Genomic DNA, 21,443 nt, shown 5'->3' on the forward strand with positions numbered 1-21,443 from the left:
CGGCGGCCTGGCCTTGCCCTTTCTCGGTGTACGTTGCTGCAGAACTTTGCTATCGGCGGCACGCGACGTTTTATCGGCGGCGAACTCGCATCCGCACGGGGAGGATCCTGCGCTCGCTCCCTTGGATGCACAGCGCACTGTTTATCCAAAAAGCGCCGTATCAGATGTGTCCCCGCTGGTGCCGGGTCTTATTTTGTGGCGGTGGTAATTCCTGCCGGCGGCATGTGACCGATACAGAACCCGTGCACAAAACGCCAGTTCAGCTTGGGGCGACGCGTGGTGGAGAGCGGCAACATCGGCAAAACATGCTCCGGCGCGGCTCTGAGCTTTCTGGCGCTGGAGCGAGCACCATTTCTTTGACAATATCAAACATCGGTTGCCCTGGCAACAAGGCACAAACCGCTCTAGAAGTCAGTTACGGTTGCGTGATCCCGGTTCAGCTTGGGGCCCCACCTCGCGGCATATGGGCGCTGCAGGCATACTACTCACTCCCATTTGGAAGTGCGAGATGCGTTTGGCATTACAGGAGGCGATGGTGTGTGTGTTGTGGACGCCTTTGTTTCGCGATGAAATGCGACGTTGTGCTTCTGCGGGTGGATAGTGCTTCCCATGGTCTGGATTATCTTTCTCAAGCGGCGTACGACTCAACCTCGCATGGGGTATGTGCAGTGTGCGTAGCTAAAAGCCATCTCGGCTTGTGCGCCAGAGTTACGTGACTTGCTGTTCGTGCCCGCAAACCGCGCGCGAGGTGAGTGCCGAACTTACGAGGGGCAGGAGGAGGCAACCCATCGTCTGTCAATCGCGGTTCGGACTTGCAGCGCATGTTGTGACGTTGTGTTCGTTCGAAACGCATCTCTGGATTGTTTGGAAGTTGAATAAAATGTTTGCGTCAAACCCGGGCATTCGGCTCAGGGCGTTCTCTGCGATTGCAAGAAAGAAGTGCCACGGGGCTTCAACGCTTTCTTTATGGAACGTACTCAAGTAAGAGAATATTCATGTCGTGTTATGGCCCTGTTGCATTAAATACAAACAGGTTAAGCGTTTGTTTACACTTGTTTCGTTTGTCGTAAAATGTCCAAGCACTCCGGCACTCCACTGGCAGATCAGCCGGCGAGCCGACGCTGAGCAGACGACTCATCTCTTTGCCGGAAGTGCGTGAAAAAGCCGCCCAATAGCAGGATGTCTAGCTCATGACGAACATCTGGGAATCGATGATGTAGACATGTGAAGATGGCGGCGTCCAAAAACACGAAGGAAAGGGTGAGAAAAAAGCGGCAAACTTTGCAACAAAAGTGTGAGCTTTCCGCTGCGCGTAAAAGACTAATACTTGGCACAGATGATGTTGACGACCCAATCTAACGATTGCGCTATTCAATTTAGTGTGCTCAAAACGCCTTTCAGGGCCCCTTTAACAATTGTGAATATATTTTTTTCCGCTTTAAAATGCTGAGAAATAAGAGCGCCAAGTTCTGTGAAAAAACAACACACCGTCAATGACATACGCTGGAAGGTACACCGCATGTACGGTTTTCATTCGTGTAGCACGCGCTTTGGGTGACAAGTAAAAATTGACGGTATTACAACGAACCGGCAATTAATGCGCATTCGTCTACGATTTGTTCTAGAACCACACGTCACTAAAAGCTCACGTCGCACGAAGGATGGGAAGCCAGCTAACTCAGCTCCTTTTTTAATTTGTGCTGCAGTTACATTGTAAAGCGTGGTAGCAAGTTTGGAAAAAATCTAAGCGGAAAAGTAGAGCTCATTAACAAAAGACATTTCAGCAATTTCAGTGCCGTGGCGAGTGGGTATGCGCTAACGGCTAGGCCGTAACTGCCGTAATTTAATTACTACGGAAAAAGTGCGACTTACCCAGCCATGCATGTACAGTGATCGCTGACTACACTTCCATTATATCTGATGATACACCACGGCGTGTATGCTTTGTCAAGCGCTTGGCTGGCCTCCACTGTAGCTGAAACTACGACGACGCCTTCACTCCGGCTGCCAGCCTTGAATGACACAAACTGCTTCACTTTGCCGCTCAGAAAAGCGTTGTAGGCGTCGCTCATCTTGTAGTTCTTGAATTGTTTTTTCGTGTAAAAGCACACGCCTTCCACGAGATGCAAAAAAAAAAAAACGTCAGTAACAGTAACAGAAGAAAGGTTCTTCTGGTCACGTGTGTACGAAAACCGCACAGCATCGCCGTCGAGGGGATCAGGCAGCTCGTCGCCTTTAAAAGATAGCTTCTCACGGTAGCGAAGCTGCGCATCGGGCTCTAAGCCTTTAAAATAGTCACTCGACATCACGGTCCGGAGAAACACTCAACTGAACTGTGTAAAAACACTTCTTTTTCGGTGAAGAGACGAAGGCACGTACGTGTAAACAGCCCGGCAAACGCACTGACTGGAGGAGCCGGAAGCAGTTTCGGCAGAAGTCCGCTAGGGGCAACCAATCAGCGCGCAGGCGGGTTTGTTGACAAACATAGAAAGGGCGTATACACGATTTTTTATGTACTCTGTAAATTATACTTAAGCATTAAAAAACACCGGCTGACGTTAACACTGTCACATGTTTTAACTATCGGTACCAGCCTTTAGTCCACGCAGGTGGTAAAACGGGAAGGGTTGAAGGGATGGTTTGTAGCTTGGGCTGTTGAGTTGGTGAATAACTTTGGCTCTTGATAAAATGACCACCACAACCGTGGGAGTTCCACTTCGGTTTTCAGGCTCCTATGCTCTCACAGTGTTGCTCACAAAAACCGAAGGCGCAAAGATCACGGTTACAGAAAGTGTAAATTACCGCAACATTTCTACACTCTTAGTCAATTCCTGGTTATACGATCCGCATGCAGGCGGGCCGCCGCGTCAATTTAAAGCCGCTTATAAAGCGGCAGTTCAGGCGGCCTCGAGCACAAGCGGCCCGCAAAACACGCGGCCCACCGAACACGCGGCCCGGCGTTTAAGCGGCCATATTGAGGGCCGCCTAACTAGAGGGCCACCTAAATCCCGGGCCATGTGTTCGGCGGGCCGCTAGCCGTAATTTTTCTACCGTAGCCGTAATTTTTCTATTAGCCCGTTATGCTAATATATTCCCGCTTACGAGCGGCCCCCAAATCATACGGCCCCTCAAATAAGCGGCGGCCTTGTTGCTTTTCATCAAAAAAAAAGAAAAACAATCAATGCACTCAGCCAGGATCGGTTCTATCCGTTTTTTTTTTCGTCCGCATTGACAGGCCAACGCCAGCACCCCGTCGTGAATGCTCTAATATACGCTACGTTATACAAACACACAAAGTATTCATAAGCACATTCACGTAACCCAACGGGGAATCGAACCTGGGTCTACTACAACACATCAAGGGACGATCAAGAGGCGGACATCATAACAACTACGCCACGACCCACGGACTACTGGGTAGTGCAAGCGTGGGCTTATAAGTATTCTGCATGCTGTTGCGCGTCAAGCATGAGTCTTAAATAACACATTCGGAGGCGGGTGGCTTTCTTTAGACCACCGTTTTTGAATCGCTCTACCAAAGAGGCATAATACTATATGGTTTGCGGGAATTTAAGTACACTGGTACGAGCGGAAACCTTTTGTCATGCTGTGTGCCCGTTCCAACAGTATGATGCGCCGTGCGGGGATTTATTCAATCGATGCAAACGGAATTGATAACAGGTATTCTGCCTGGTTACCGAAAGTATTCTTGGCCATTCGTGGAAAGTGTCCCATATGACAATGCTTGCAAATAACTAACACGTAAGGCGCACTGTTGTACTGCAAATAAGAGCTGTCTCGTCACGAGTGGCAATTATACCAAGCATGAAATGGTGTACTAAATTTTTTCTGCTCGTCGTAGCTCTTCTGATGGTGCGGTTACATGCTTTGACCTTTGTTTTTGTAATAGGGGTGCGGTAGTAAAATACGCATCTGGTAATGTAATGAAGCAATATTAAATCACCCACTCCACCTAACATTGTGTCGCGACGCCTGCAGAATTGCTGCGTCGACGCCCAGGTAAAGAGCCGTTGGGAGGCCAGATACTGCGTTTTCTTTTATGGATCGTGAGCACACAACAAATATCTTAGCGTTTTCTCGCTCAGGCCAGATAAGCGCCCGGCCGTGTAACTTGTAACGCCCTGCATTTCCAGACAAATGCTGGTTTCGCGGAAGTTTCACCTTTATTCATTATAATATCGTAAATGAAGATCATTGGTCAAACAAAATTTTGAGAAACTAAAAATTAGGAAAAATATAAAACAATGACGAAAAATGGCGACCTGTATAACGATTTGCATTTCCACAATAATGTAGATTTAGCTGAAATTACGCTTTTAATAGTTATCATAGCGTAGATGGAGATAATTGGTCGAACAGAATTATGAAAAACTAAAGAACAAGGACAGTAAAAAATACGGAAATGCTGAGCCTTGTTACGCCCTTCATTTACAAAAAATGCAGATTTGGCGCAAGTAAGTGATTGATAGGGTAAATGGAGATAATTGGACGGACCGGGCTTTGAAAAACCAATAAAAGTGGCTCTAACAGACTTACACTCAAGAGAAGCGGCATAAAAATGCGGCGCATTAGCAGACAATTCTCGGAATTCGTGCAATTTTTTTAAGTGGCCTCGTTTCATTCGCGCTTCCGTTATTAACGAGTTATATTATTGTACGCCGAAGCGCAAGGTCGCGGTTCAGCATTTTCAATACTTTCAAGGCAGTTCACTAAAACCATAGCACTTGGGGATGAACGCACCCTAGAGCATCGAAAGTTTAAGCCGTATAAAACAATGCCACAAATAACTGGGTTGCAATGGCTGCAATTTCCCTAAATCATTTTTAATTTGTGCCCTTCTAGAACATCGTCATGACCTGTTTTTATGCAATGAGGTTTTACCTTCATAATCTCAGTATATTGCAACCTGATTTATCAGGCCTCAATGCGCATACCACGAAAAAAAACTCCCTTTATTTATAATGCCATGTTACAAGCAAAGCTGTAAAGCAAGCATCTGTATACCTAAAACCTATCCCGATCTTGAACTGATAGTTTATACTCATACAAGCTTGGGACACGAACAGAGAACTGAGTTGGGTAGGTAAATGTTAAGTATTTCGTCATTCTCGAATTCATGAGCATGCACAAGTGTGAGATGAAAATTACAAAATGACACCATGTCCAAGTAGCGATGTTTTCTTTTTATTTGATATCCAAAATACAAGTATGAATACAAACGACTTATACTGAAATAACAAATACAAATATTAGCAGATTGCCCTTATGGAACACACAAATGAAAATATTTTTGTGCAAGAGCAAATAACGGCCTGTCAAGATAAAATTATTGTTTTTATTTATAGAATTTTCAGCAGCTTGCTGTTTACAAAACAGGGAGGAAACTCGTCTTTTTTGCTGGCTACTGACTGTATAACGCCCAACGTTTGGCCTAAAGCTGAAGGGTATCTCATGTCCTTCATGCAATATAATACCGAACAAATAAAAAGTACATTCTCTGGGCTTCAATTATGGTCCAGGTACACCACTTCCGATGATGTAGATGGCCTTTGTAGAATCGCCCCAAGCAATCTTTGGGCCGGGAGCTGCTGCTTCGGGAATTTCGCACCACTGGAATCGAAACAGCGTTGTAAACATCTCAAAAACGTTGAGTCACGGGTAGCAATTTGTTGTGTTGGCACTGCGTGAAGAAACGGCAGGTGAATAAGTGACCAGGTACAAAAGGGTGGCGTTATTATCGGTGGTAAAACAGTATAGCCTGAAGGGGCGCAGCAGAAGTATTACCAACGCGTTAGCAGATATGCGAAAATATAAATCAGGTAAGTGCATCGCTGTAGTTTAGGCAATTATTTCTTTCTTACTGCTTGTAGATTCAAACGCACTCCAAAAGGACGTTTTCTTCATATACATAGGAAGGCCGAGCGCTTTTTCAGTGCAAAGGCGTGCGAGAAAACGTTGCCATAATTTTATATGATGGAGACACGTCAATTGCACGTCGAAAAGAAAGTCTGTTCGCTGTTACATACGGAGGGCAATGTGCCCTAGTTTATTTTTATGAAACAATTGCCACCAATAGTATGGCGCAAAACATTTTATTGAAGATGGAAGAAAATTGCTAGCAATATCTTTTGATACAGCATAGGTAAACTGTGCGCACCGAGCAACAGCCAGCTCATCTGTAACAACATTAGAAGCCACAACTTCGAGCGACCTCCACGCCGGCGACGCGCCGCGTGTGCGCTGCCAATGCTATCATGTTTCTGCAAACCGCGAGTTGACACTCCAGACAGACGACAGCTGTGGCGAGCACAACAAGATCGATGCTGGTGTTACTCATACATGTTGCTTCATGTGAAAACTTTACCACTTAAACGCACCGTAATGAACTTTACAAATCGCCGCAGAAGCCAGACTACTCAACGCGCCAGAAAAGTCACGAGCCGAAACGATGACGCGAAAACCTAGTTATAAAAAAACGTTACATAACTTTTTGCTACGCCTACCGAAAATGGCAAGCAGTGGCCATGGAATATTGAAAAATACAAAATTCAAACTGGGTTTTATGTGCCTTGACCTGGACAATGAAACGCATGGAAAAATGCAATTTCTTTACGACACCACGGTACTCTTTACGGCAACGGAAGTGCATCACATGTGCAAGCGTTTTCATTTTTCGCGTGGATCCCAACGGCCGTCGCACAGGGAAACCAAGTCATCTCTATAAAGCCCTTCAAATTTACCGTACGGCCCCGGGTATCGGAGAACGGTTTTGGCGCGGGCTTCTTACGACGACGAAAAAGGCATAATTTCATGGCCTTTACTAATTGTCTGCAAACACCTATTTTTTACAGTCTGCGCCCCCCACCCCTCGGAAAAAAAAAAAAAACAAGAAGTCCAGGGATCTATCCTTTCGTGTTCAACCGGGCTATGGCCGCAATACACACACGAGCCGGCTTGAAATGTCGTCGCTGTTCGGCTTGCGTGACCGGTGGCCTTAATATTCCCATCGCATTTGCAGTTGTTTCCACTTTTGCACGAACCTCGAAGCACACATTCGATGTCAGCGGAAGCGAACGTGGTCAAGGAAGTGCGAACGCTCGGAACTAAGTATGAACTACACAGAGCAGGAGTCAAAGCGCGGGACCCCAACTTGCTCCGCGGTCAAATTCCTCGCACGTGCGCGATAGAGACAAATCACCGTACGACAACTCGCCGCGCGCAAACTTTTTTCCACTCCTACTGCGCATGTGCGCGCGAGACATTTTTGAAGGTTTTTCGGCTTTCGCCGCGTCGTCGGGCGCGCGTCGTCGGCCACCGCAAAAGTAGCTCGTGGGCGATTGTGTGAGGAGGAATACGCGCATGCGCCGCAAGCCACACATATCGGTCGGAGCTTCACGATTGCCCCCCCCCCCCCCCTTTTTATTTTATTTCTGGCGTCAGGCTGTCTGCTAGTTTATAGCCGTGACACTGGCCGTTGGTGCAGCATATAAGCGTGATGCAACCACCTGAGGTTTTGTCACGGAAAACAAACCTGTCAGGGCCTCTTATATCACGGTATTGAGACTGCCCACCGCATACAACTAGGACGCCATCCGGGACGCGACTAAGAGTGTATGGCTACACGGTAATCCATCTCGTACGCAATTGCCTTTCTCTTGAAAGCCCACGTATCGAGGTATCCCAGCGCTAAGGCTGGCGTGGAAACCATGGTCATTGAAACCAGTGCAGGTTAAAGTGGCAGAAATGAACACTAATATTCCGAATAGTTTTATTCCTACTCAGATCGCGCGGAGCCATGCGCAGAGCGCTGCGAAAAGCGCTTATGTCAGTGAAGTCCGTTCCCAAATTTAGAAGCGTCAAATACGCTTATGTAGCCGTTAGTGCATTTAAGAAGAAATTAATAATAATAATAGCAGTTTTATTTGTAACCATAACGGGTGGAGCCAAGCGTAGATCGCTGCAAAATGCGCTCATACCATTGTAGCCGATACCCAACTTTAAAGCGTTCGACAAGTTTACGTAGCCGTTACTGCATCTAAGAACCCAACACATCTCTCTAGACTTCGTTTCATCTCACATGTCCGATCACAACACCAAAACATTCAAAGCACCGGAGCAAACACGACAAAAACAACGGGAGGCTGCGTAGTCCAATGCACCGGCTCATTCCACTAACGAGGGGAGCGCCGAGTGGTGGCGCCACCCGTCCAGCTGCCCGGTCCCTATTGGCGGTGAGCGCGAACCCGGGCGGCGCGGCGAAGTGCGCCTCCGTGACGTCGTCTTAGGGATTCTCGCATTTGTCTTCTGCTTCACTCAGGCTCGCTTTCCCTGCTGTTTCTTAGCACTCGGTTGACGTCCGATGCTTGTCCGCACCAGAAATTGCGTGTGCGTAACTTTTTGTCATATTAATAGGCTTAAAATCGCATGCACTAGCTCAAGGTGTGAGTTAAAACATTGTTTTAATACTGCTATGGAAGAAACATTGCCGGTGTCACCCCATTCCTTGCGAAGCCGGTCCTTTGCGGAGCGCGAAAATTCGGAGCTAGGCGTCAGCTTCTATATTATTCAATCTCTCGAGCAAAGGGAATACCCAGCTGCTTTAAGCGACAACAGCGAAAGTACAAGACCATAACAAATTATAGGCCTTCAGGTCTGTCGGCTTTGACAGAAGGCATTACGATTCCCGGTAATCACATGTAAGATAAAACAGTTTTTGCAACCTTGCCGATTGCTCGAAAGTATTGTATCACATCTCTTTACGTTTTCATGACATGACAGTATGCTGACATGCACTATGGGCTGCACAAACTGTAGGCTGAGTTCCAAATAACCCACTGTTTGTACAGGCTGGTTTTACACCAGGATTATAACCAGTATGGAGGTTTATTAGGCAAAACGAGTCACGTCTAAGGTAAAAATAAAGTAACAATATGTTTGTTCAGACCTGGAGGGATATATAGCTACATTTCCCACAGCTATATCTTCCCATTATTCAGATATAAGTTATAGGAAAACTGCGCTCAAGAGTAGGAGGAGTAGGAGGAGGAGTGCCTTTCGGCGCCAACAAGTAACTGTGCCTGGTCTGTTTTTTAACTAATCTGAAATGTGACATTCGTTCAAAATTTGAGCGGTAATGGGTGGAGTGGATTCGCTGAAAACATTTTTTTTTCATGCATGCTGCAACCCTTTTTGCGTACGTTGCTAGTTGTTGCAGCAGTAAACTGTATATTGCAACATCCTGTATATTTCTCATTAGGGGGCAGTATTATAACTGTACATTACTGCGCATAAAAGCAGACTTTTGGGTAGCTCTGCAGGATGGGACCCTTGCCTTCCTCTCAAAAATATACCTGTGGGCTGATCTGCAAGTACGTGCGTGCTTGTACTCATTGGCGTCCTATATACACACTCCTTTTAATTTTTGCTGTAGCTAGGTATGTCGGACGTACCAGCAAAATTTCTTAGCTATACACCGGACGTATCGGCAAAATTTTTAAGGGTACTTTGGCGCACTTGGTTGCACTTGGACCTCTTCGATTATCAACCGCTAACTTCGTGCCACCTTAGTGAGCTTATCCAGAAGCTTTAGCCACCTGAGTCATCAATCTGGTCCCAATTGTTCTATTGCCACCAGGTCGGCTCGTTGAGTGCGGTGCTTTCCGTCCAGTTCTGTCCAGATGGAACGGCAGCTGTCAGTGAAGTTTCGTTCAGAGGAAACACAGGGACGTAGCCAGAGGGGTAGGGGGGAAGGGGGGTTGGGTGTTTGAACGCCCGCCGAAAATGTGTCCATGCAGTGTGCAAGCAAGGCTTAGTGATCCTTTTAGCAAATCTTTTCTCATCCGATAACCCATAACTCAGTACAAAGAAAATTTCTAGCTTCGGCTTTTAAATGTTAAACTGTGGCTTTAAAATGTTGAAAAGTTCACGATGTTCTGTAGCAATTTCCGGCACGCATTTCGCCTCTCTAAAAGACATATGGTAAACAAACAACACCCATAGGACGTAAAATCAATACGTACCACTGCTTTTCCTCACCACAGTATCTTGCACGTGCCTGCTGTACTCACATAAAGTATCAAGCGATCTATTTCCAGAAATATGCATATTTCAATGAGCAGCGCACTTAACCGCTGAACATGATGGTTCTCCGAGGAGTCATCGGTCACATACATAGGATAGAGCGAAGAAAAACTACAGGGGTAGAGCTTTTCCCGGTGGAGCAACATCAGAAGCCTGCCGAAATTGCAAAAAAAAAAAAAAAGTTAACGGGGGTGACAAGTCAGCTTCAACACTGAACTTCCCGAAAGAACAACTCGACGTGTGGCCCCGCGGATCCAACACATGTTGGCTAACATGCTTATCAAATTTATCGCTGCAACAGTAACTTACTACCACAAATTAGAAACAGCTATGCGGGCAGCTTGACAATACTAAGCTTGGGCTCTGCCAGCAGAGAGCAGAGTGATTCGGAAAGGACAGCGCAAGCCGCGGTGGTCGCGAAGCAGGCGAAGGGACGAAGGCTCAAAGGCATGCGAACAATTTTAATTTTTTGTTGGCATACCTTGTGGAATACCTTCAAGGCTTTGCAGGGAAAGACAAAGAGTCACAATCTAGTTCGTACAATTGCACTCAAACAAAACAAATCGATCATGGAAATAACACATGAGGCCGCACATGCCTTCTTCCCTCAACCCGCTTCACCCCCTCCTGACTCTATATATGCTCTGGACCTTGATGTAGATGAAACTAACCCTCTAGAGAGTCCGTTCATGATGGCCGAATTAGTACGTGCTTTGGATCAAGTCCGGGTCAGAAGTTCACCTGGGAAAGACGGTATTACATGGACAACTCTTCGAAACCTCTCCGAGGACAGTAAACAAGCTCTTCTTAAATCGATCAATCACATATGGGTCACTGGCCACTCGCCACCACACCTGAAGCATGCCGTCGTCACTCCGATTCCTAAAGCAGGCAAAGATCCGAGCACAGTAACTAACTTGAGGCCAGTTTCTTTGACCCCCACCATATGCAAACTCATTGAAAGAATGTGTGTCAATCGTTTTAACCACCATCTGGAAGAGTCCACCAGCTTCTTTCACCCTGCACAAACCGGGTTCCGCCCAAACATGGGCACCTCTGACAGCCTTTTTCTACTTCGACGGATTTTGGGCAAAAATAGAAGTAAAATACCGCACATTTTGGTCGCCGTAGATTTGAAGAAGGCATTCGATACCGTCACTCATGAAGCCATTCTGAGTGCTGTTGAAGATGCCTACCCAGGGAAACGAATGGTCAACTTCATCATAAGCTTCCTATGTGGCCGTACATACGAGGTACATAATGGGAACTCAACCTCACGAGTGTACAGTAATAATGTAGGCGTACCACAAGGATCAGTAATTTCCCCGATCCTATTCAACGTGGTCATGAGACGAATTGCCACAGCACTTGAGAAGGATTCCACTGTACGTTTTACAATATATGCGGACGATATAACACTGTGGACAGAATCAGGCGATTACGAAAGTACTGAACGGGCATGTGAGGAACTCCAGAATGCACTTCTCATAGTTGAACAGACAACTGGCCCCACTGGCATGCAAGTCTCACCTGAAAAAACACACTTTCTGACGGTAGGGGGCTACTCAATCGAAAAAGAAAAGGTGGGTCTCACACTGCAGGGTCGCACCTTAACACAACCCTCTGACGGTTGGATACGAATCCTTGGCATACCGATACATACGCAAGGTGGAGGCAAAACATGGCTCGACCAATTGACACCAACGTGGAAAAAACTCCTACACTTGATCAAGCGCATCTCTAACAAGTTTGGGGGCGCCACAAGCGACGTTGCACGTACACTAGTGCAAGCAGTTCTGATATCGAAGGCATGTTACGGAGCCATTCACTACCGCCTTACTCAAGTGCAGATGAGCAAATTGGAAAGTTTGTACCTGCAGGCCCTGAGGGTAATCACCGGGCTACCCTACCATACTAAAATAAAAGAGCTATACCGGTACAGCCAGCTTCCTCCACTCCATAAAATTGTAACTCACCGGACACAAACGGATCACGACAGGCGCCTACTCACACCCCAAGGTCAACGTCTGTTGGGACTCGACGACCGCTCCTTCAAAGCTACAGCGTTCGATCCAACTATACCTCCATGGGAAGATGTACTGGTTACCCACTCGAAGCCGTTACCAACAAAGACCCACAAGACTAGCCACACCCATCAACGAAAGACACAAGCGACTGTCACGTGTAATGTGCAATCAACAGGAGCTACTATTTACACAGATGGGTCCATGGACGAAACTCGCCTCCTCATAGCACTTGCTGCAACCGACCTAAGGCGAACGAGCACGAAGTGTTTCTCAATTAATGATCTCATTTCCACTACTGAACTCGAACTGCAAGCCATCCTCCTAGGTGCCCACATGATCCCAGACGTTATAGCTGAAAATACAACTCGAGTTATAATCTTCAGGGATAGCCTCGAAGCCATCAAAGCGTTACGCACCCCGCCACGACGACACACTACACCTCATCGTATAAAAGAACTCTGTAGAACCTTCCAGCGTGACCATAACACCGACATACAAGTGCAGTGGATACCTGGCCACACAGGTAACCCCGGGAATGAGGAGGCCCATAGGCTGGCGAGGGAGACAATTCTCAACCACCCCTCGGAGTCTGCAGCACCTTCTCTTTCACATAACCCTTCCCCTGTGGAACGCAGGAAAACACTTCGACAAGAAAGCAAGAACGAACTCAGAGCCACGATTCCCGAGCTACAGCACCCGATACCCCGCAACATCCCACGAGCTGCACAAGTTCTTCTAACAAAGGCCCGCACGGGTTACGCCCTTACGGAAGACATCGTAGCTCGCTGGGAACACTACCACCAACACAAGAACGCACAAGTTCCACCAGACCGGCTTCTGTGCTCCCTGTGCCACCAAGATAGACCGACAATCAGCCACTTGCTGTGGTCGTGTAGGGTCCTGGAAGAAATCCGAGCACGAGACATGCCTCCTGGCGTCACATCTCTGCAGGATTGGCTCTATCCAAGGAATAACGCCAACGACGTGCTACTTGGACTGTGGGCCTTCGTGAAGGAAGCTTGCCTCGTCAACAGAACTTAAAGGAGTACTGACACGAAATTTTCATGTTACGTTTTTTTCGCTGCTATGCGTGCCTATCAGCCCAGTAATCATAGAATGACAGATTAGACGGTCGAGCGCAGCGTAAACATTCATTTACGGCGTCGTTTATACGTGCCAGTTTCGGTTTCGACAAAAAAACGCCGAGCGGCCGCCATGACAGGATGTATAACATGGCGTCACCATTCTTGCCGTATCGCTCCCTCTCTGGAAGCGCGCGCGAGCGAGCGCACGCGCGCGCCCAGACCGGCCGAGGTCTTCGCCGTCCCCACAGGCCCGGGCAGCATGACGTCAGTTCCAAAACCATGACGTGTACACACGCCCGAGCAGCGCGCGCCAACCACAGTCAGCGCGTCGACTTCGTCACGGGAGCCCCGACGTCGGCAGTTTGGGGCAAGTAGCAGATGATGTCACGTCGGCCCGCTCTGGGCTTTCTCGTGCGGGCGAAGATTAAAATGGATTTTAAATATGTTTCGCTTAACGGTTGCTGTTGAAACTTGCTGGGAGATATCTCCTGATAAAAAGGAAGCGTTTTACTTAGTTATCTCAGCTTTGAAATTTCGTGTCAGTACTCCTTTAAGCTTTATCGACCCTGAACCCCTTCCCCTATTTCCCCCAACAGGCAGAGTGCCATCCCTTCTATAATAAATTCATTCATTCATTCATTTTTTTGTTGGCACGCGGCGTGCGCACTAACAATAAAAATTGTTCTCACGCAGCGTGCGAAATAAAAATAAAAATTGTTCCCACGTGACGTGCGAATAGGGACACCTGCGCCGTGCCTGGCCGTGTCACCGTCCCTGCCGTCGCCGGTCCCCGTAGAACGCAGTGTCGTGATGGGGGTGGGGTGCTGGTGCGTCGTCCTTTATCGGAAACGTAGTGCTTATTTTTGTTCGCCATGCATTTAGGAGCTGCGGTAGAGATGCCGTGTGACGGAAAGAAGAAAACTGAACGCTGGTGCGACATACCTGGCTGCAACTTTGGGTACAGGTCCTTCACAACAAAAGCATCTTTGTTCAGAGCACGACATGAAGCCGGTCGTGGTTCAGATCACCGGCGTGCAGAAATCTCTTTGAACAGTGGGTTCGTGCAATACCAAGATCTGATAGGCCCCGGTGGACTCCTGTATCCATCCTGTGCTCTGTAAAACTTGTTCCAGTCGCTTGAGGACAAGCTAACATAATTTTTCAGCACAGCTCGCCTCCACGCAGACCCCGCGGCAGAGATGGGGCGAGTAATTGGGTAAACGTCACATGTCGGCTGCAGCGAGCATGCTGGCGCGCTGACGCGATCCGTTGTACGCTTTTGAACTGCAACTAAAATTTACCTGCCCTAAATTCTGCTCGAATGTGTGGTACGCACCTCTAAAGTCCCTCGTGACCTAATTTTAAACTCCACAAACGCGAAGTTTTTTTTATTAAAACCGTTCGAAAACACGCCACTTCAGCCGACGCAGCACCTAGCGGAGTGTCACCGCAACTTGTCGCCACTGCGGTGGACTTCCGGATGTGACGTGCCAGTCAGGACTCCCCTGCGGCCGTCGCCTCTCCGGCCTCTCCTCAGTAGCACTTTTACGTGCGGCCTCACGCGAGTGAGCAGCGTAATTCGTGCCTCTTGCATGAATAATTGCTTTAACCCGTTTCCGTAATGCGAGAAGCTGAAGAAACTCTGGGTTGCCGATACATAAAGAGCAAATTCGAAAAGTGCAGGGGCCGGTCTGGAGCGAATACGGCACTAGCACAACGACCGATTTCGTGGTCGTGACGGCGCCAGTAGGCTCTCGGTCGACTCGACGAGCACGCGAAACGCGTGTACGGCCTACGTGAGGCGATACGCTGTTGGCTTGGCTGGTCGGTGCGTCGGCGCGCGAGTGACTACGGCGGCTGTGCGACGCACTGCAAGCTCGCGGCCGGAGACGATACGCTGTTGTCGCGGCCGCTCGGTGCGTCGGCGCGCGAACGACTACGGTGGCTGTGCGACGCACTGCAAGCTCGCGGCCGGGCGTCTCTACGAGTGCGCAATGCGTAGAACGGCCGACGCGAGACGACACGCTGTTGTCGCGGCCGTTCGGTGCGTTGGCGCGCGAACGACTACGGCGGCTGTGGGGCGCGCTGCAAGCTCGCGGCCGGGCATCTCCATAGAGAAATAAAAAATTCTCTACGAGCAGAACGGCCGGCGCGAGACGATACGCTGTTGTCGCGGCCGGTCGGGGCGTGAACGAGTACGGCAGCCAGCTGTGCGGCCCACTGCACGATCAGCCGGTAGACTTTTCGAGAGCGCGAGTACGCCGACGCCATCGAAGAGCTCTGCGCCGACGCGAGGTGATACGCTGTTGTCACCGTTGTCACTGTTATCGCGCCGGTCGGGGCGCGGACGAGTACAGCACGCGGCGCACTACACGGAATCGATTCAGTTCAAACAACTTGGTCAAAAAACAAATAAATACTAGCCGCTGTGGGCAACATTTCGCTCGCCAGTCAGAAAAAAAAACATAAAAAACGGGGCCATATATTTTGCAGCACTGAGCCTTGGGGCAGGTGACTGCTTCCCGAGTAAAAAAGACACTGCAGTGCTTTCGTCGCTGCATGGCATCATTATCTAAAGATTTGGCGCGGGCACCCTGCTAACAGGAACAAAACTGACTGTGTAAAAGAATAATAAAATTCTGGATTTGAACTTTACCAACATGCGCCGAAACCGAATTCTTACACCCTAGCCGGCATGTTTCGACACTTTCCTCCCACGGTAGCTTTTTTTTTCTTTTCTCTCACAAACACAGGATGGTTCGATGGGCACAGGGCATATTAGCTGTGCCGGCGCCCATCTAGCGCTCAACACTGCCTTTTGTGCACCCAGCTTCACCACGACGTCTCGCGATGCCTATGTTTTCGTTTTACTGGGCGGCCGTTGTATGGCACCACCGTCGCTTCAGCGAACAGCGCCGCCCGTGGCGAACCGCTCGTCTGTGGAATGCCGGTGGCGGTCAGCGCAGCGTAACTGTGCATGGCTTTCTGTCGTTTTTCTGCAGTGCGGCTTGCAAAGCGTACGTAACCCCACGTGCATTTTTCAGATCGGTAAATCTTGAGCGTGGATGTGATGTTTACGAGGCATGCCATGTGTGTAATTTACGCCCATACTCAGTATTTACAAATAGCAGACGATGCTCAATGCGCCAAGCTGGAAGTCAAGCTGGAAGTGAAAGTTCGTTGCTTCGAGCAATTTTTATGCCTGCATGCAGTTTCGGGTATCGAGGAGTATACTGCAGCTAAATGCTCCCACAAAGCCTGTGTGTGCAACCGATCTAGGAATGCTGCGACACTGGCCTTGGGCGGTTGTTGACAAAATGGCGTCGACGTCGTGCACAAACGAAAGACAAAGTTGGGGGTGTCTTCTAAGATTTACCTCAGAATAGAAATTGTGATGGACGACGCTTCCGTAACTTCATTACCTACGGCTGAAACGTGTTTAATTTTACAGAAATGCTCTTACTACAGTCATCGGGAATCGTTGATAGAATAAATACCGCATGATAGTAGAACGTTATTGCTTGAGAAGCATTGCTTTACAAGAATTGCAGTGGTTGCTGGCTAGTTGGTAAATGGTTTTTCAAAAACCAGATCCTGGGTGGCTGAAGGACACAAGACAGGAGGGTGCCCGAAAGCTGTACTCAGCTTCACAACTGAATGCTGCGGTCGGTTTACAAGCTGCCACCTACGCTTGAAAAATCATTCACGCCTTCGTTTAACGACGATGAGGGTTTATCGCAAAGCTCCATCGTATGGGTTTCCTTGGTTGGCTTCTGGATTTAAACTTCGACTAGTTGAGCGTCGAATTTGACCAGCACGCAGTTTCGTCTTTTGATCGCAGCGTCTTTGACTTTGACCATTTCCCATTCGGTTTCGCAGGAAGAAAGCTTTGCGTTCAACCATCATAATCATTGACGGAGGGCTAGATGATTTTGCTGTTTAATTTTGAACTTCCATGCCCCCTCTCCAAATCTAAACTTTGTCCACCGTGTCGGAAATGTGTCTGTGCTGGAGGACTCGGGCTGATGCACCCATATTTGAGGCAAATAATGGTGCGATTTTTTTAGGTACGCTGGAAAGAATACTTAAGCATTAAAAAACACCGGCTGACGTTAACGCTGCCACATTTTTTAACTATCGGTGCCAGCCTTTATTCTACGCAGGTGGTAAAACGGGAAGGGAGGAGGGATGGTGGATGGTTTTTAGCTGGGGCTGTTGAGTTGGTGAATAATTTTGGCTCTTGATAAAATGACCACCACAAATGTGGGATTTCCACTTCGGCTTTCAGGCTCCCATGCTGTCACAGTGTCGCTCACCAAAACAGAAGGCACAAAGCTCACGGTTACAGAAAGTGTAAACTACCGCAGGCCACACGGTAATCCATCTCGTATGCAGGTGCCTTTCTATTTAATGCACACGTATCGAGGTATCCCAGCGCTAAAGCTGGCGTGGAAGCCGTAGTCATTGAAACAAGTGAAGATAATTTGAAGTAGTAGAAATGAATAATAATATTGCTAATAGTTTTTATTCTTACTCAGATCGCGCGGAGGCAGGCGCAGAGCGCTGCAAAAAGCGCTCGTGTCAATGTAGCCCTTCCCCAACCTTATCAAATCAAATCAAATCAAATCAAGTTTTATTTTTCAACATTGGTACAGTGGACAATGTTTACAGTCACTCTGGCAAGAAGCTGTAGAGACAGCTTGACGGGGCCAGAGTGGCGGTGCAGCTGCGGCAACTTTGGTAGGAAACAACACATTAAATAGAAACAACATTACTATACACTGAACAATCATAGAAAATCATCTTTGGCAAATATAAAACATATTGCGGAAAACGTTACTAAGAAGAGCAAAAAAGAACAAAAAACATTGTTAATAAGAACATCACTACAATTTATCGTTAAAAATTAGAGAGTGCAATTCTTTGCGACTAAACCTATCACATTCAGCAGTATGTGGGTGAAAGCGGTTTAGCATCACAGGAATGTTGTGACTAAGTGACTGTAAGTAGTAATCGGTGCGACGCCGAGGAACCACATATTTATCTCGTTCACGAGTTCGACCTGTTTCAGTTCGCAATGACAAACCTGATAATTCAACAAGAAAAGCATGGTGGGCAGTGCTCGAAAAATGAAGATAATACAAGAGGCGGTACTTATACAGATTCTGAATGTTGATTATGTTGTGTTGTTCGAATAACTGTTTGGTGGGATGCAGATACGGAACATTGCTAATGCATCGGATTGCTTTTTTTTCAAGTAGTAGGAGGGTATTAATGTTCTTTTTAGTGGTCGTGCCCCAAACTAAAGTGCAATAATTCAAGTGAGATCTGAAAAGGGCGTTGTAAATTTGGAGTTTAACACTTACTGGAAAAATGTCACGACAACGATATAGCGCACCAACAGCAGAGGATAACTTTTTCGCTAACAATTCAATATGAGAGTTCCATGTCATGCGTTGCGCGAATACCACCCCCAAGATCTTATGCTCTTTTACTATATCGATGCGTGATGAACCCAGGTATACTTCATTACTAATATGTATACGTTTGTTCTTTGCTGTAAATATTATAGCCTTTGATTTCTTAACGTTGATTTTTAAACTATTTTGGTTAGACCAGTCGAGCAATTTGGACAGAACAAAATTTGCGCGCGAAAAAAGGTTCATAGTACTGTCACTAGTAATAAAGAGGCTGGTATCATCGGCGTACAAAACGAATTCAGTTTTTTCATCAATATTTACAATATCGTTCACATACACATTGAATAAAAAGGGGCCTAGAACACTGCCCTGTGGAACTCCAAACAGTATATTTTGAAACGAAGATGGATAACCATTCATAACAACAGATTGCATGCGATCGGTCAGATAAGACTTCAGCAAAAGGTGTGGCACTCCACGCACGCCATACCGATATAATTTTTTTAGAAGTGTTTCATGACTAATAGAGTCGAAAGCCTTGCTGTAATCAACGAAAACGCCCAGAGTTGGGTTATCCAATTCTATATTTTTCAAAACTATTTCTTTTTGCATAAGCAGTGCGGATTCCGTAGAACATCCCTTGCGGAAGCCATGTTGGCGAGGTGATAACATTTTGTGTTTTGAAAAGAATGATTCTAGACGTGAAAGAATGATTTTTTCCAGACCTTTCGAAAATACCGGGAGAACAGAAATCGGCCTGTAATTGGTGGGAACATTTTTATCTCCTGCTTTGTATATTGCTGAAACTCTTGCTCGTTTCATTTTTGAGGGGAAGCAACCAGATTCTAAACAAAGATTGAAAATGTGTACAAGGGACGGGCATATGCAATCGAGGACATATTTGACTGGCCTAATTTGAATGTTATCGGTATCAGTGGCTTTACTGTTTTTCAGGGAAAGAAATGTGCGATGAACTTCACTGTAGTCAGTTGGCAATAAAAACAGAGTTTCCGAGGCGGTTAAGCCGAGAGTACACGGTTCAGCTGAAGGAAGCGTGGTATCTGCAATTGAACTGATAAAATGCTTATTGAAATGTTCAGAGAGCGAAGTGCGTGAAAGGACCACGCCGTCTACAGTAATCTCGCGCATGTCGGTTGGGTTTCTGTGCATGCCAAGAGCGTCATTTATAATTTTCCATGTGTAATCCGGTCGGTGTGACGCGTCAGAAAACAATTGTTGATAGTAGTGAGCCTTCGCTTTTCGCAGCTCAGATGTTAAGCGATTTCTGAGTTTTTTGAACGCTGCAAGAACCGATAAATTTCGCGTGCTTAGGAAATGACGATATAATTTATTATTTTCATTGAATAATTTAAACTGCTCTGGACCAATCCAGGGTTTTCGTATTTGTCGCCGGGGCCTAAATTCTTTCACTGGGAAGGACTCACTGTAGTGTTTTTGGAAAATTTCCATAAATGAATCATATGCACTATCTGCCGAGCACTGAGCAAGGACTTGGGACCAGTTACTGTTTTGTATTTTTTCTCTGAACGCATCAAGAATAAATGGTGTTATATGTTGACATTTTAACGTAGTACCACTCGCTTGCGCTGCCTTCGCAGAAACGGAATATGCTATAAATATTGGGCAGTGGTCACTGATATCAGAACTTATTGTTCCCGAGGCTGTAACAGGTGTATCAGCGTTAGTGATGAAAATGTCTAGTATTGACGAACTAGTTGCCGTAATGCGCGTAGGAGAATTAATTACATTGTTGAAACCACAAGACGTTACCCGGTTTATTAATGATTTAGACATTGAAGTGTCGGAGAAAAGGTTAATATTAAAATCACCGCCAAGAACCAGACGATATCTTCCATAGGATGCGTACTCGAGCAAAGAATCGACAAAGTCAATGAAGTGATTGACATCTCCAGAGGGCGGTCGGTACAAGACTGCGAAAATTGTGTTGTTGACTAGCACACTTAGCGCTTCGTAATTAGGCGTCACAGCTGTAAACTGTGGCAATAGCTTTGGAGATAGAGCATCGGAAACATACATCGCAACACCACCCCCTCGTTTTTGCGCTCGGCAAACGGAAAAGTTTTTATATCCTGGAATTCCAGGTATGATATCATTTGGAGTAAACCACGTTTCAGTAATCATCAGAATGCTGAAGTTAAAACAAAATTCATCCAGGAAGGAAGTAAGCTGATCGATTTTGTTAATAAGGGAACGGGCGTTCCCTTATTAACAAAATTCAATAAGTTTGCGTAGACGTTAGTGCATTTAAGAAGAAAATAATACTACTAATAGTAGTTTTATTTGTACTCAGAATGGGTGTAGCCAAGCGGAGATCGCTGCAAAAAGCGCTCATGCCATTGCAGCCGATACCCAACTTTAGAAGCGTCCGACAAGATTACGTAGTCATTACTGCATCTAAGAACTCAACACATCTGTCTAGACTTTGTTTCACCGCACATATACGCTCACAACACCACCAAAACATTCAAAGCACCGAAGCAAACACGACAAAAACAACGGGAGGCTGTGTAGTCCAATGCACCGGCTCATTCCACTGACGAGGGGAGCGCCGAGTGGTGGCGCCACCCGTCCAGCTGCCCGGTCCCTATAGGCGCGTCTCAGCAGCTCACAACGAAGTAATAATGGTTGCACGAACTTTCCAGCCCCTTCTCGCGCGTGTTTTAAATGTCTGAAGCAACAGACGGCCCGAAACACATCGAATGCGCGCCGTCTTCTCACAGGCAGCTGTGGGAAAATCCTCCGGCTGCGCCCACTTGATTCCTGAGTGT

This window comes from Haemaphysalis longicornis, unplaced genomic scaffold (genome assembly GCF_048455015.1).
Source record: "Haemaphysalis longicornis isolate Haplotype H1 unplaced genomic scaffold, Haemaphysalis longicornis Haplotype H1 scaffold_1, whole genome shotgun sequence".
Taxonomy (NCBI): domain Eukaryota; kingdom Metazoa; phylum Arthropoda; class Arachnida; order Ixodida; family Ixodidae; genus Haemaphysalis; species Haemaphysalis longicornis.